The sequence below is a fragment of the Megascapheus bottae genome, chromosome 6 (genome assembly GCF_031878675.1).
Source record: "Megascapheus bottae isolate mThoBot1 chromosome 6, mThoBot2.hap1, whole genome shotgun sequence".
Taxonomy (NCBI): Eukaryota; Metazoa; Chordata; class Mammalia; order Rodentia; family Geomyidae; genus Megascapheus; species Megascapheus bottae.
Window position 1 is genome coordinate 12,381,228 of NC_143514.1, and position 14,318 is coordinate 12,395,545.

Consider the following 14,318-nt stretch of genomic DNA (forward strand, 5'->3'; position numbering starts at 1 on the left):
CTCTGTCTGTCTGTCTGTCTGTCTGTCTGTCTGTCTGTCTGTCTCTCTCTCTCTCTCTCTCTCACACACACACACACACACACACACACACACACACACACACATCTTAACATCACAAGGAAAGGCTTAACGCTGGTTTTATTTCTTTGATCACCAATCGGATAGCGAATATTCATTTCAGCCCGTCCATAACATGAATAGGCCTCCGGGGTGGTCTCTCTCCTCCGTCCCTCCCAGCCTACTGGTCCATGGCATTCAGCCCACTGATGGCAAGGCTGGTGTCCCCTAGGCTTCAAGGTCTGTCAGGGTGAGTAGGGGTCAATTTCAACAAACAAGTTGTTCAGGTTGGCAACTTGACCCGGGACTCAGGGCTAATCTTGTTTGCTTTCAGGTCATTGACAGTCTTTTTTTTTTTTTTAGTGGGATCCGCCTCCGTGCCCTCCCTCAGGGTCCTTTGCCCCAGGGACTTTGCCCTTTCTTAAGTGCTAGTCGCCAAGCCATTTTCTGCTGACTGCTCATCGGGGAGGCCGGCCGGAGAGGTGAAGAGCCCCCCTCGGATCTGTGCTCCAGGGCCCCTAGGACGAGGTCCGACCCACCCGCTCCTGGATCTGTGCCCGGGGCCGTCTAGTAGGCCGGGCCGCCCGGATCTGAGCCCCGAGGTCGCCTAGAAGGAGGCCGGGCCCCCATCTGGGCCCGGAGCATCTGGGAGGAGGCCGCCCCCCCCCCCGGCCCCCGGTCTGGGCCCCGGGGCCGCGGACAGACACGCCGGTGGGACTCCCGTTGGCCGGGAACCAGCGGGCGCGAAGCTGGGGCCGCCAGAGTCCAGGCCGGAACGGCGTCTGCCGGGGTCGCGGCGGAAGCCGGAACGCGCGGCGAGCCGGACCGCGGGAACCCGGAAACGCCAGGGCGGCACTGAGGTGGCGCCGGAGCCGGCGGCGGGAGCTGGCGGTGCTGCGGCTCGGCAGTCGCGGCGGACCCGACGGGCTCGGCAGCCCGGGGCGCCCGGTCTTGCTGCTGAGCCGCGGCCCCCGGCCCGGGCAGCTGGGAGAGCCGTGGGGACGGTGAGTCCGGGTGCTCGGCGCGAGCCGGCGGCGGCGGGGCGGGCCCGGGAGGCGGCGGCGTGTCAGGGCTGGCGTGGAGGGGACGGGGTCGGTGTGCAGGGGCTGGCGTGGAGGGGACGGGGTCTGTGTGCAGGGGCTGGCGTGGAGGGGACGGGGTCGGTGTGCAGGGGCTGCCGTGGAGGGGACGGGGTCGGTGCGCAGGGGCTGCCGTGGAGGGGACGGGGTCGGTGTGCAGGGGCTGATGTTCAGGGGATGGGGTCGGTGTGCAGGGGGCTGGCGTGGAGGGGACCGGGTCGGTGTGCAGGGGCTGATGTTAAGGGGATGGGGTCGGTGTGCAGGGGCTGGTGTGGAGGGGACGGGGTCGGTGTGCAGGGGCTGGCGTGCAGGGGACGGGGTCGGTGTGCAGGGGCTGGTGTTCAGGGGATGGGGTTGGTGTGCAGGGGCTGGCGTGGAGGGTAAGGGTCGGTGTGCAGGGGCTGGCGTGGAGGGGACCGGGTGGGTGTGCAGGGGCTGGCGTGGAGGGGACGGGGTCGATGTGCAGGGGCTGGCGTGGAGGGGACCGGGTGGGTGTGCAGGGGCTGGCGTGGAGGGGACGGGGTGGGTGTGCAGGGGCTGGCGTGGAGGGGGCAGGGTCGATGTGCAGGGGCTGGCGTGGAGGGGACCGGGTGGGTGTGCAGGGGCTGGCGTGGAGGGGACCGGGTGGGTGTGCAGGGGCTGGCATGGAGGGGGCAGGGTCGATGTGCAGGGGCTGGCGTGGAGGGGACCAGGCGGGTGTGCAGGGGCTGATGTGGAGGGGACCGGGTGGGTGTGCAGGGACTGGCGTGGAGGGGACGGGGTCGGTGTGCAGGGGCTGGTGTGCAGGGGACGGGGTCGGTCTGCAGGGGACTGGTGAGGAGTGATGGAGTCAGTGTGCAGAAGGGCCGAGTCGATGTGTAGAGGGCTGGTGTGGAGTGGTGGAGTGGGTCTGTAGGAGGCGGGTGTGCAGGCGAAGGGGTCAGTGTGCTGGGGGCTGGTGTGGAGGAGGGGAGTGGGTGTTCCAGGTGTCTGGTGTGCAGGGGGACAGAGTCGGTGTGCAGGGGACTGGTGAGGAGTGGTGGAGTTGGTGTGTAGAGGGCTGGTGTGGAGGAGAGGAATGGGTGTGCAGGGGGCAGGTGTGGAGGGGAGGGCGTTGATGTGGTGGGGGTTGGTGTGGAGGAGTGGAGTGGGTGTGCAGGGAACAGAGTCGTCCCCTGTCTGACATATTAGTTAAGCAACCATGGGAGTGGAGGAAGTGACACGTTGTCACCACTTGGGAAATATGCAATGAGCAGGGCGGTAGAGGAAAAGGTCCCTTGCTGAGGGGTGTGTTGGAATGCCAGGGGCAGTGTGTGCCTGGGGCTGGAGGTGTGAAGAGCCCAAGCCTCCTGGGGCTAGGCTGGCATCCAGCTCAAGTGAGTGCCCCTTGGTGGGCACTGATGCCCAGGACCAGGACCTTGAGCTCCAGGAGATGAAAGGACTTCAGGAAATAGAAATACTGCACGTGGTAAGACCAGTAGGAAGGCAAGGAATGTCTGTGAATTAATCCTATCAGAATAGTAGAAAATAGGTGTGTGTGTGTGTGTGCGCGTTGGGTTCTGAGTATTGAGGGACAGAGGATTTTAATCAACATTTTAAAATTTAAATTGACTAAAACATCTTCAGTTCAGGATGGTTTTGGTTCAAGTGTATTAAAGATAAGTGCAATAATGGCTCGCATTATTTAGCAGACCTCTTAACATTCTGCTATAGTAACAACCTGAACTTTTTTTTTTTTTCCTGCCAGTCCTGGGGTTTGAACTCAGGGCCTGGGTGCTGTCCTTAGGCTTTCTCAAGGCTAGCACTCTACCTTTGAGCCATAGTACCACTTCTGGGTTTTGGAGGAATCGAACCCAGGGCTTTGTGCATGCTGGGTGAACACTCTACCATTAGGCCATGTGCCTAGCCCTGGACTTTTTTTGTTTTTTTTTTGCCAGTCCTGGGCTTGAGCTCAGGGCATGAACCCTGTCCTTAGACTTTCTCAAGGCTAGAGCTCTACCACTCGAGCCTCAGCACCACTTGTGGCTTTTTTCTATGTATGTGGTACCGAGGAATTGAACCCTGGTCTTCGTGCATGATAGGCAAGCATTCTACCACTAGGCCAAACTCCCCCCCCCTTTTTTTTGGTAATTAATTGCAGTGTATGAAATGCAACCAAAGTTAAGTCTTTAGCAACATTTGACTTTGGAAGTTAAAGAGGCTATTTGGTACTATTTCTCAGTTGATAGTCCTGTTCACTTTTGTGGGTTCTTTCTGTCTTTCCTTCTTTTCGATAGTCCCGTTCACTTTTGTGTTTGCTTTCTCTCTCCTTCCTTCCTTCCTTCCTTCCTTCCTTCCTTCCTTCCTTCCTTCCTTCCTTCTTTCGTTCCTTCGTTCCTTCGTTCCTTCTTTCCGATAGTCTAGTTCACTTTTGTGCCTTCCTTCCTTTGTTCCTTCCTTCCTTCGTTCCTTCCTTCCTTCTTTCTTTCCGATAGTCTTGTTCATTTTTGTGCCCGCCTGCCTGCCTGCCTGCCTGCCTGCCCGCCCTCCCTCCCTCCCTCCCTCCCTCCCTCCCTCCCTCCTTCCTTCCTTCCTTCCTTCCTTCCTTCCTTCCTTCCTTCCTTCCTATCCTGGGGCTTGGACTCAGGTCCTGAACACTGTCCTTGGGTTTTCCTCAAGGCTAGTGTTCTACCATTTAAGCACCACTTCTGGCTTCCTCTGTATGTGGTACCGAAGAATCAAACCCAGGGCTTCATGCATACTAGGCAAGCACTCTACCACTAGGTCATGCTCCTGGCCCCCATGAGTTGTTTCCTTTTAAGAGGATGACCTCTGCAGTACATTTCTGATCCTAACTTGCTTCCCTTCCCCTTTCATTCCCACTACCTGTACTCATTATGCTCATTTGTCTTTCAAATTGGACTTGCTACTTCTGGCCTCCCTTCTATGTTATTACTTTTATACTCTCTTTGCTGGGATATGCTCTGTTATAGACCCATATTCCCAGCCCTCTGTCATTGATTTTTAAAGACAAAGGAGTTATACCATCTTTGGTCATTCTACTCTCAGAAGTATTCTATTATCTCTAAAATTAATTTTTTAAAGAGGATTTGTGGTACTAGAGATGAGGTCTAGGCCTGGTGCATGCCACTTAAATACTAAACTATCAGCCCTAGAGTAAATTTTAAATTAGGCAATAATTCTAAGCGTTTTGTAATTTGTTCCCATGACTTAATATATTCTTTTTTTATAATTGCCTTATCCCACATATCCTAATGTGTAGTCAGTTAATTTGAAATGGGACTTCTGAACATGCTGCATGGTCTTTGCTTATATCCCACCCCCGTGGCCCCCCTTCCCCCCAAAAAAAGCATGTTTTCCTCACACTGTGTAGAAATTCTGTTCTTAGATATCTGAATTGCAATCTATATGAAGCTTTCTGAAGTCTATTAAGTCTGAACATTTTATTCTTTTGTTTGCTTGGCTTTATAAATCATTTAGTACTTGCTAAATTTACATTGTACTATGACTATTTGAAAGCTTTACTATCTTTCCTAGAATATAAGCTGTCTAAGAAAAATAATTGAACCTTTTACATTTTTTAAGCACTGTAGTATCATTATGTGTTAGGCTCTTAATGAATTTGACACAAGAACATGGTAACTTGTTGTTAATCTTTTTTTTTTTTTTTTTGTCAGACCTAGGGCTTGGGCACTATCCTTGAATACTTTTTGCTCAAGGCAAGTACTTTGCCACTTATGCTAAAGTGCCACTTCTCATTTTTTCTGTGTATGAAGTTCTGAGGAATTGTACCCAAGGCTTTGTGCATGCTAGGTGAGCACTTTACCATTAGGCCACACTTCCCTTGTTGTTAATCTTATTTCAGATTTTTATTCTTACACTTGAAAGTGCCTTTTGTATTCTAGTACCTTACTTGATTCCCAATAATAAGTTTTTAAGGTAATATTGTTCCTCCTATTTCATATATAAGAGTAGTGAATGTACTTTGTTTTTACCTGGGCCGGCCTTGAATTCTAAGCTTCACTTCTGTAGTAACTAAGATTATAGGTATTTACCTATAATCACATTTGCCTTTATCATATATTTTTTTTATCTTTTTTTCTCTCATTGAGGATTTAAGTTATAATAAGATAAAGAGGGAAAAATAGAGAGAAGATGGTTTTCTGTTTCTCATACAAAAGAAATGTGTTTTATTACAAATTTGAGAGTATTTCATATGTATGTACACACATATGTGTGTGTGTATATATCAATATCAAATGACTTTAGGAGCTAGTGTGCTAATTAGCTTCTCTACCAGCTTGCCTGTCCAGACTCATTCATAGTAGAGATACCATCTCGAATGAAATCAAACCATCAGTTTGAGACAGATTGCTGTATATTTAATGATAGCATTTTGGTTGAAGTGCATTTTGCTAGGTTGGACAGTGTAGAAGAAATTTAGGAGTTAAGAAAATTTTTGGTCACATTAAATAAAGTACTAAGGCCAAGTTCATTCTAGTAAGTGTTCCTTTACTTGGATGTTTTGTTTTCTCTGTAAAAATTGGATGAGAAGTTCCTTTTTTTTTAATGCATATGTGCTATTAAGCCAATTTTAAATAATATTTCTAGTGTAAGTAAGTATGAATATAATTTATAATATACTATAATACTATATATAGTACTATATATAAGTATATATATAACTATATATAAGTAGTGTAAGTATGAATGTAATTATAATATACTATAATACTATATATAGTAAAATAGTATATAGTGTATATAGAACATTAATATATATGGTATATATATGTATATATATGCTATATATACTATATTGTATGAGTAGGATTTATAATATACTATATTATACTATAGTACTATATATTGTATAGTACTATATATAGTATTATATGCTATATTATACTATATTGTACTATAATTACACTGTATCTGATTTATGTCTTTAATTCTCATAATTTTCATATGAGGTACACACTGCTTTTTCCTTTTTTGTAGATAGGGGAAAGAGATACATGAAAGGTTCAGTAATTTATTCTAGTTATTAACTTGTAGTTATAAATTATGAACTCAGTCTGAGTTCAGAGGTATACTCATCTGTATGCTGATTGACCTCAGAGCTTAGACATGCTTTGAAAACAAGCTTTGAAAATGGGGTTTACTTCAAGACCATGTGATTTGATAGAAATCTTGGTTCATATTTGAGCTCTGACATATGCAAGGGAAGCTGTTCATCTGATCTCTCAGAACCTTAGTATCTTAATCTTTAAAGAAGTGCCACCTCCTTTTACAAATTATATTTAGATGAGATAATGCATGTATAACCTAGTAAGATATCTGATATTGTAGACTGTTTAAGGCTCTTTTTAACTTCTTTGATGAAGTTACAGTTACTTGAGAACATTTAATGAGAATTACTTTTGGCTTGTATCTTTTATGTATTATGTAGAAAGAGTTGCATATGGTTATTGCCACATTGAGAGTCTTACTTCATTAAGGGATCATTCCTTTCTTGTAAGGATTTGTGTACAGTGGAGTGCATTCCTTTAATTAGTCCAATAGAGAATATATGCCTGAAGTGTTACTGATGCTAGTAGCAGGCAAGAAATACAGTGATGACTAAAAGAAGGAAATGCATACATGTTAATAAATTAGTTTGATAAGATTTTTGAGTGCTATTATAAAAGGTATACATAAGGGGAAAAATTTATTCTACCTGAAAGTCTTGGAAGGAGAAAGCATTTTTTTTTTTTTTCCATTGGTTGTGGGGTTTGAACTCTGGGCCTGAGCATTGTCACTGAGCTCTTCAGCTCTAGGCTAGCATTCTGTCACTTGAGTCACAGCAACACTTCTGGTTTTCTGGTGGTTAACTGGAGATAAGAGTCCCATGGACATTAGTGCCCGGGCTAGCTTTGAACTGTGATCCTCAGATCTCAGCCTCCTGGGTAGCTAGGATTACAGGCGTGAGCCACCAGTGCCCAGCAAAAAACCCTATTTTTGTTTTTCTTCCATGAATTGCTGGGCCTTTAACTTGCTAGACTAGTGTTCTACCACTGAACTTACAACTCCAATCCCAGAAAAAGTTTGATTTTTTTTTAAGACAAATATTTGTTCAGAAAAATACATGGAGGAATGTGTTTGAAATAAGTAATGGTTTATGGCAGGAAGTTTAGTTGGAACCACATTATGAGTAGTAATTCTAGATGGAAGGGGCTGGGCTGTATCCTGTGTTTAGTAAAGAGTCAGTTAAGTTCCATAAGACATCTGCAGGAGAATAGATTTAAGAGAGTCAGAAACCTGTCTTGTCAGTTAGGTAGAGTGTCATGGGATTTGAACAGTAAATATTGAGCAAGCATAATTAATGCAATCCATATTTTGTATGGCTTAAGCCCATAAGATCTTAGTGCATATACACTTTTTTTTTTGTCTGTTGTGGGACTTGAACTCTGGGCCTAGGTGCTGTCCCTGAGCTCTTCAGCTCAAGGCTACCGCCCTACCCCTTGAGCCACAGTGCTACTGTTAGTTTTCTGGTGGTTAATTGGAAATAAGAGTGAGAGACTTTAGTGCCCAGACTGGCTTTGAACCATGATTCTCTGATCTCAGCCTCCTGAGTAGCTAGGATTACAGGCGAGAGCCACAACACCCAATGTGCATGTACACTTTGACACTATAAGTTTCCTTGGGAGGGGCTACACACTTATATTAAGAAAGAGTGGAGGTTTAATAAAATAAGGGTTGGGGGCCGGGAGTTCGTCCTCGTCGTAGAGTGCTTGCCTAGCATGCACAAAGACTTGGGTTCAATTCCTCAGTATCACATACTTAGAAAAAGTCAGAAATGGTGCTGTGTCTCAAGCTGCAGAGCTCTAGCCTTGAGAAAGCCCAAAGACAGTGCTCATGCCCTGAGTTCCAGCCCCTGAAAAAAATAGGGGTTGGAAGTGTAGCTCAGTCGAGAGTTGCTTATCTAACATGAGCCAGTGTTGCTGAAGAAAAGAAAAGAAAAAAATAAACAAGAAAATAATCAGCCTACCCAGCAGTTTTAGTTCCAGCACTGGAATCTTGTGCTCAAGTGAGTGTAATCATCTGATAATTTTCCAGACAAAATCAGTTAGTATTAGAAAGTTTTAAAATCCTTCATGTCAAGCCATATCTCCAAAAAACTCAACCTATTGTATATGTTCTATTCAGTTTCAGTTCAATTATTTTAATTGGTGAGCACATTTTTCTAATTTTTTTTTTATCATTCAAAAATGACAGGAAAAAAATGTCTATGCCCATTGCATTTCTGGTTTATCCAAGGCCAATTGCTTTCTGGAGGTTGTCTGTTGTCTGTTTTATTCCCTCTTCCCCTTGGCCTCAAACCTTTCCTAATCGGTAGTTTCTGTTGACCCTACATACCTTGATTTTTTTCATTTAATGTGATATTGGAGATGAACTTAGGGACTCCTTTCTTGACAACCACTCTTAACATGCCAACAGTCTTTTTTGCCTTGTTTACTTATTTTTTTCCTGGTATGATCTTAACTCTTTCCCCTCCACATCCTCACCTCCTATCCCTGGGCCGGCCTCAGACCATATTCATACCTCTTGAATTGCTGCTGTTGCAGATGTATAACACCATTTTCTGCTTCTTTGTTTCTGCTTCTTTCTGAGGTGTCTTGCTCACTTTTTCTTTGGCTGGACTCAAACTAACTGATCTTCCTTATCTCTGTCCTTTGAGTAGCTGGTATTACAAGTGTGCAGTACCACACTCAGTGACCCCCATCCCCACCCCATGATATTAGTCTCCAGTCTTTTGTAGAATACCTTTAAATCCTGCCTTTCAAAATGAGAAATAACCACAACAGATAATGGTAGAGCAGAGTAACTGATGGGCCAGAGTAACTTAGAACCATGTATTGAAAAGGGATTAGAGATATATTCCCTAGATGGTTCAGTTTTCCAAATCATGGACTTTATGTTGGGTACAATAATATTAATCAGCTTTTTTATCTAACACTTAAAATGTAGATAGGTTTTATGTTTATACTGTTGAAGATATATTTGAACACTATTTATTTTACGTGAATGTTGTAAAGGAAATTCTTCTGTCTGTGAAAAACATGTTAAACATTGGTAACACTGCAGCTTACGTACAGGTCTTACTGTCTTATCCATAATTGGCCAGAAAGTATAGGAGAAACAATGGAGAGTTGTTTAACTTTGGGCCGTAGAGTGGTGACTTAGTGCCTAGGGATTTGGTATAGTATGTGTAAGGTTCCGGTTTGCTTTCCAACACTGCAGAAACAGACCAAAAGAAAAAGTCTCATTGGGAAAGATTATTTCTTTTTCTAAATACTGTGGCTTGGGCCTAGAATCCTAGCTATTGAAGAGGCTAAGATGTGAGAATCAAGGTTTGAAGACAGGCTGGGGAAAAAAAAATTCTGAGAGACTTATCTCTTATTAGTCAGTAAAAAGCCAAAAGTGGAGTTGTGGCTCAGGTGGTAGAGTGCTAGCTTTGAGTAAAAAAGAAAGACGAATCTCTTAGTTCAAGGCCAGTACTTGGCATATACATACACATGCTTGCACGTGTACACGTTCCACTTAAGAGTGAACTAATTTAGTGGAAGCTATGATTATTTTTGCATTTCCACAAACTTAATTTGTGGAAATTAAGAACAGAAGACTGCTTTTCTTTCTTTTTTTGGTGGGCATGGTCTTGAACTCTGGGCCTGGGAGTTGTCCCTGAGCTCTTCAGCTCAAGGCTACCTCCCTACCCCTTGAGCCAGAGATTAATTTTAGATTAGAGTCTCATGTTCTTTAGTTCCCCAGGCTGGCTTTGAACCATGATGCTCAGATCTCAGCTAGGATTACAGGCTTGGGCCACTGTGCCCGGCTTAGAATACTGCTTTTTAAATTTAATTTTTTTTAAAAAAAATTTTGCTATTCCTGGGGCTTTAACTCAGCTCCTGGGCACTGTCCCTGAGCTTCTTTTGCTCTAGGCTATCACTCTACCACTTGAACCACAGCTCCACTTCTGGCATTTTCTGTGTATGTGGTACTGAGGAATCAATCCAGGGCTTCATGCGTGCTAGGCAAGCACTTTGTTTGCTAAGCCATATTCCCATCCCCCGCATTTTTGTTGTTTGTTGTGGTCTTTTGTTTGTTTGTTTTAAATACCACATTTACTTCTGAGATAGTTAAAGAAGAAGATATAACTGGGTGCCGGTGGCTCACACCTATAATCCTAGCTACTAAGGAGGCTGATGTCTGAGGATCATGATTCAAAGGTAGCCCAGGCAGGAAATTCTGTGAGACTCCAGTTAACGACAATGAAAGCCAGAAGTGGACCAATAGTTCAAGTGATAGAGTGCTAGCCTTGAGCAAAATAGATTAATATTAGAAATAAAATTAGTTGAGGCGAATTTTAGTAATTTTCACTAATTTTAGATAATTGCTATATAGCTGTGAGTCCTAGTTTTTTTTTTTAATTTTTTATTGTGCTCTGCCACTTGAGCCACAGTATCACTTCCTGCTTTTTTTCTGAACATGTGGTACTGAGGCATCAAACCCAGGGCTTCATGCATGCTAGGTGAGCACTTTACTTCTAGGCTGTGCTCCTGGCCTTAAGTTCTAGTTTTTAAAGTTTTGGCTTGCTGGGAGATAATAGAGAAAAAAACAACAACAACAACAAATCTGAGTTTAATGTTTCTATATAAATTTACTTTTTCTGTTCATTAACTTAGAAAAGCCTTAAGAGCTTTGTATTTTAAGCCATAGTTGTTTCTGATTACTATATGGGGTGAATTTCTATTGCATAACATAACATTTATAACTTGTTTTAGTTTTTTTTTTAACTTTATTTTGCTATGTAGCTCAGACTAGCCTTTAACTCACTGTGTAGTTCATGCTAGCCTCAAACTCAAAGTTTTCCTAACTGAGCTCCCAAGTACTTGGATTACAGATGTGCAACCATGATGCCTAGCTGTGTTTCTACACACTTTGTTATTTCATAGACATATAGCAGACTACTTGTACTAATGGGGTATATTTTAGAATTAATATTTAGTGAAATGAAAATTGTAGCTCACTCAAAGTTATAATATCGAAATTTAGCCTTTTTGTTTTTATAATAGAAGAAAAATTAATTTAGCCTATCTTAGTAGCTATTAAAATGTAGGCTTTTTTACAGCTTTATTTGTTTATTTTTAAAATAGTTCTTGCGGGGCTGGGAGTTTGGCCTAGTGGTAGAGTGTTTGCCTAGCATGCACGAGTACCTAGGGTTTGATTCCTTGGTACCACATACATAGAAAAAAGCTGGAAGTGGTTCTGTCGTTCAAGTGGTAGAGCTCAAGCCTTCAGAAAGCCCAAAGACAGTGCTCAGGATCTGAGTTCAAGTCAGGACTGCCAAAAAAAAATAGTTCTTGGTATATAGTCCAAGTAGGTCTTGAACTCAACATCCTCCTACCTCAGCCTCCTGAGTGGATTACAGAAGCATGCCATTATGCTTAACTTTGACTAAATATTGGATTTTCATGGCTAGAGACTTATACTAGCAACATACAGATATTGTCTCAGTAGAATGACAGGCTTTGTACAGAGATCTAAAGATTTTACTGACTATAAGCTACTGGAAGGAAGGAAGTCTAGAGCCATACTTATTTTCAATTTTTCTATGAGGACCTGTTCTGTGTTTGGAAAGATACTAGCCATTACCAATATCTGGTATTTTAAATACTTCAGCACTTAGTGCAGATCTGCAACATAATTAATGATACTATATTTCTCAGCATTCCTGATTACTTTGAGAGTGGATGATAGTAATAGTTACACATTAGTTATATGTGTGTGTATTTATGTATCTATGTATAATTTTTTTTGTTTGTTTTTTGTTTTTCAATACTGGAGATTGAACCTAGGACCTCAAGCATTACCATGTAATGCTTGTTTTTTTTTATTTTTTATTTGCTAGTCCTGGGTCTTGAGCTCAGGGCCTGCACTGTCCTTGAGCTTTCTCAAGGCTAGGGCTCTACAACTGAAGCCACAGCACCACTTCCAGCTTTTTCTATGTATGTGGTACTGAGGAATTGAATTTGGGTCTTTGTGCATGCTGTGCAAGCACTCTACCACTAGGCCAAAATGCCAGACCCCATGTAATGTGTTTCTATTTATTCAGTTGCAGACATTTAAAGCCAATTAGAATTAGCTGAGAATGTTTTATAGAGCAAGAACCTTGGGAACTACTTCAATTATAATAAAGTACAAATGGTTTGCATATAAATCTTTAAATTACAGATCCTGGTATATTTGGAATATCACTTTTTTTTTCTTTTAGTGCTAAAGATCAAACCTGGATCTCCCATATCAGACATGTGCTTTCTACTTAGCATTATCCACAGCCTTCCATTTTTTCCTTAAGACAATTAATTCCTGAAAATGTTTTTGAATTTGAAAAAAAACCCACTAATTTTCTGTACAGAATGTGAGGGTAAATTTTAACCAAGCCATCATCCGAAGTCATCAAATACAAATGAATGGAACTTAGGTGAAATTGTATAGTACATTCCCCTAAAGGAGTGAGAAGAGATATAAAAAATAGTAAACTTAATCTGATAGATTAGTAAGTACAATAACTATTAGGGTAGCTAATAGATGGTGGAATATTACAGAATAACTATTAGGGTAGCTAACAGATGGTGGAATATTATAGAACTGGGCCAGGAATTTGGCCTAATGGTAGAGTACTTACCTAGCATTCATGAAGACCCGGGTTTGATTCCTCGGTACCATATACTAAGTTATAAGCCCACAAGATGGTTGAAGTCTCTTTAGTAGAAATATGACATCGTTTGGGTACTTTATTTTCCCTGTATTTTTAAGGTCCTTGGCTTTAGGAATTTTTTTAAAAACTGAAGAAAAATTATTGACAAGAACTGTACTGAAATGTTATTGGATGTTACCCAAAGACTTGGGTAGTAAAAAAAATTTGCTTACTAATGTAATTTTTATTGTTGCAATTTTCTTATGAAAATGCTCCTTTTTAAAGTAATTAGAGGGGGGTGTAGGGGGGGAGGGAAACGGGTACCAAGACATGTGAAAGGGTATCAATGTATGTGAATTAATGCACCTTCTATCTGGCAAATATCATGTAACCCTTTTATTAATTACAATTAAAAAAACTAGAAAAAAAATAATTAGATATAAGCCCAGAACTGGGAACTTCCTCCTGTTTACACTTCCTGCCATATCTGGTGTCATAAATGTGCCTCACCACACACAGTTTTTCCTGTTTATTGAGGTATCACCAACTTCTTTTTTCTTTTGGCAGCACAGGGGTTCGCAGTTAGGGTCTCACACTGACTAGTCAAGCACCCTATTGCTTGAGCCACAAGTACCTCCAGCCCTTTTCCCTATAGTTACTTTTGAGATGGGGTTACATTGTTTATTTGCCTGGCCTGGATGACAGTGGTATTTACATTTCCTACTCTTGCAGAGATGGCAGGGCTGCCCCAGCATACCCAACTGTTGGTTGAGATAGGGAGCTCAGAAAAGCCTTTTCCTTGGGCTTGCTTGCCTTGAGCTTCTGGACCCTCCTGCTCTGCTTCCTGAGTAATTGGGATTACCAGTGTGAGCCCCAGGAGTATCCAGTTAAAGTGTCCCTCTCCCCATGGTTTGAGACTGTGGTCCTCTTGATTTCATCCACTTGCCTCGCAGGGATGACAGGCTTACTCCATGGTCCCCAGGTTGGCCTTGAGCCTCCCTCTGCCTTCTGAGCACTAAGGATTACAGCATGGCCCACTGGTGCCCAGTCCTTGTAGGAAATTTTTGTGAAACCAAAGGATTAGCAACTAACCTCTGAAAGGATAAAAAGAGTTATGTGGTAAGCTATAAATACAATATAGAAAGGACAAATTAATTTTTAAAAATAGGGTCTCACTATGTACCTCCGGCTGGCCCCTAGCTTGCAGTCTTTCTGCCTCATTTCTTCTGAGTGATAGGATTACAGATATATACCTCACTGGCTTGAAATTAAATCTGTGTGTGTGTGTGTGTGTGTGTGTGTGTGTGTGTGTGTGTGTGTGTGCGTGTGCGTGTGTGTGCTAGTACTGAAGCTTGCACTCCCTTCCTTAGCTTTTTTGGCTCAAGGCTGGCACTCTGTCATTTGAGCCTTATCCCCACTTCTGGCTTTTTGTTGGTTAACTGGAGATAAGAGTCTCATGGAAG

The 14,318-nt window shown here is 43.0% G+C and overlaps 1 protein-coding gene across 2 annotated transcripts in view; it reads left to right on the plus strand.

The window, feature by feature from the left end:
* Nucleotides 1-795: 795 nt before the first annotated feature.
* Nucleotides 796-14,318, plus strand: part of Slc35a3 (solute carrier family 35 member A3) — a 40,567-nt gene continuing 27,044 nt past the window's right edge. The window contains exon 1 of one of the 2 annotated variants that reach the window (XM_090334261.1): nt 796-1,061. The gene's annotated coding sequence lies outside the window, so the exon portion shown is untranslated. The remainder of the gene's footprint in view (nt 1,062-14,318) is intronic. The other variant, XR_016535907.1, reaches the window with a different exon arrangement.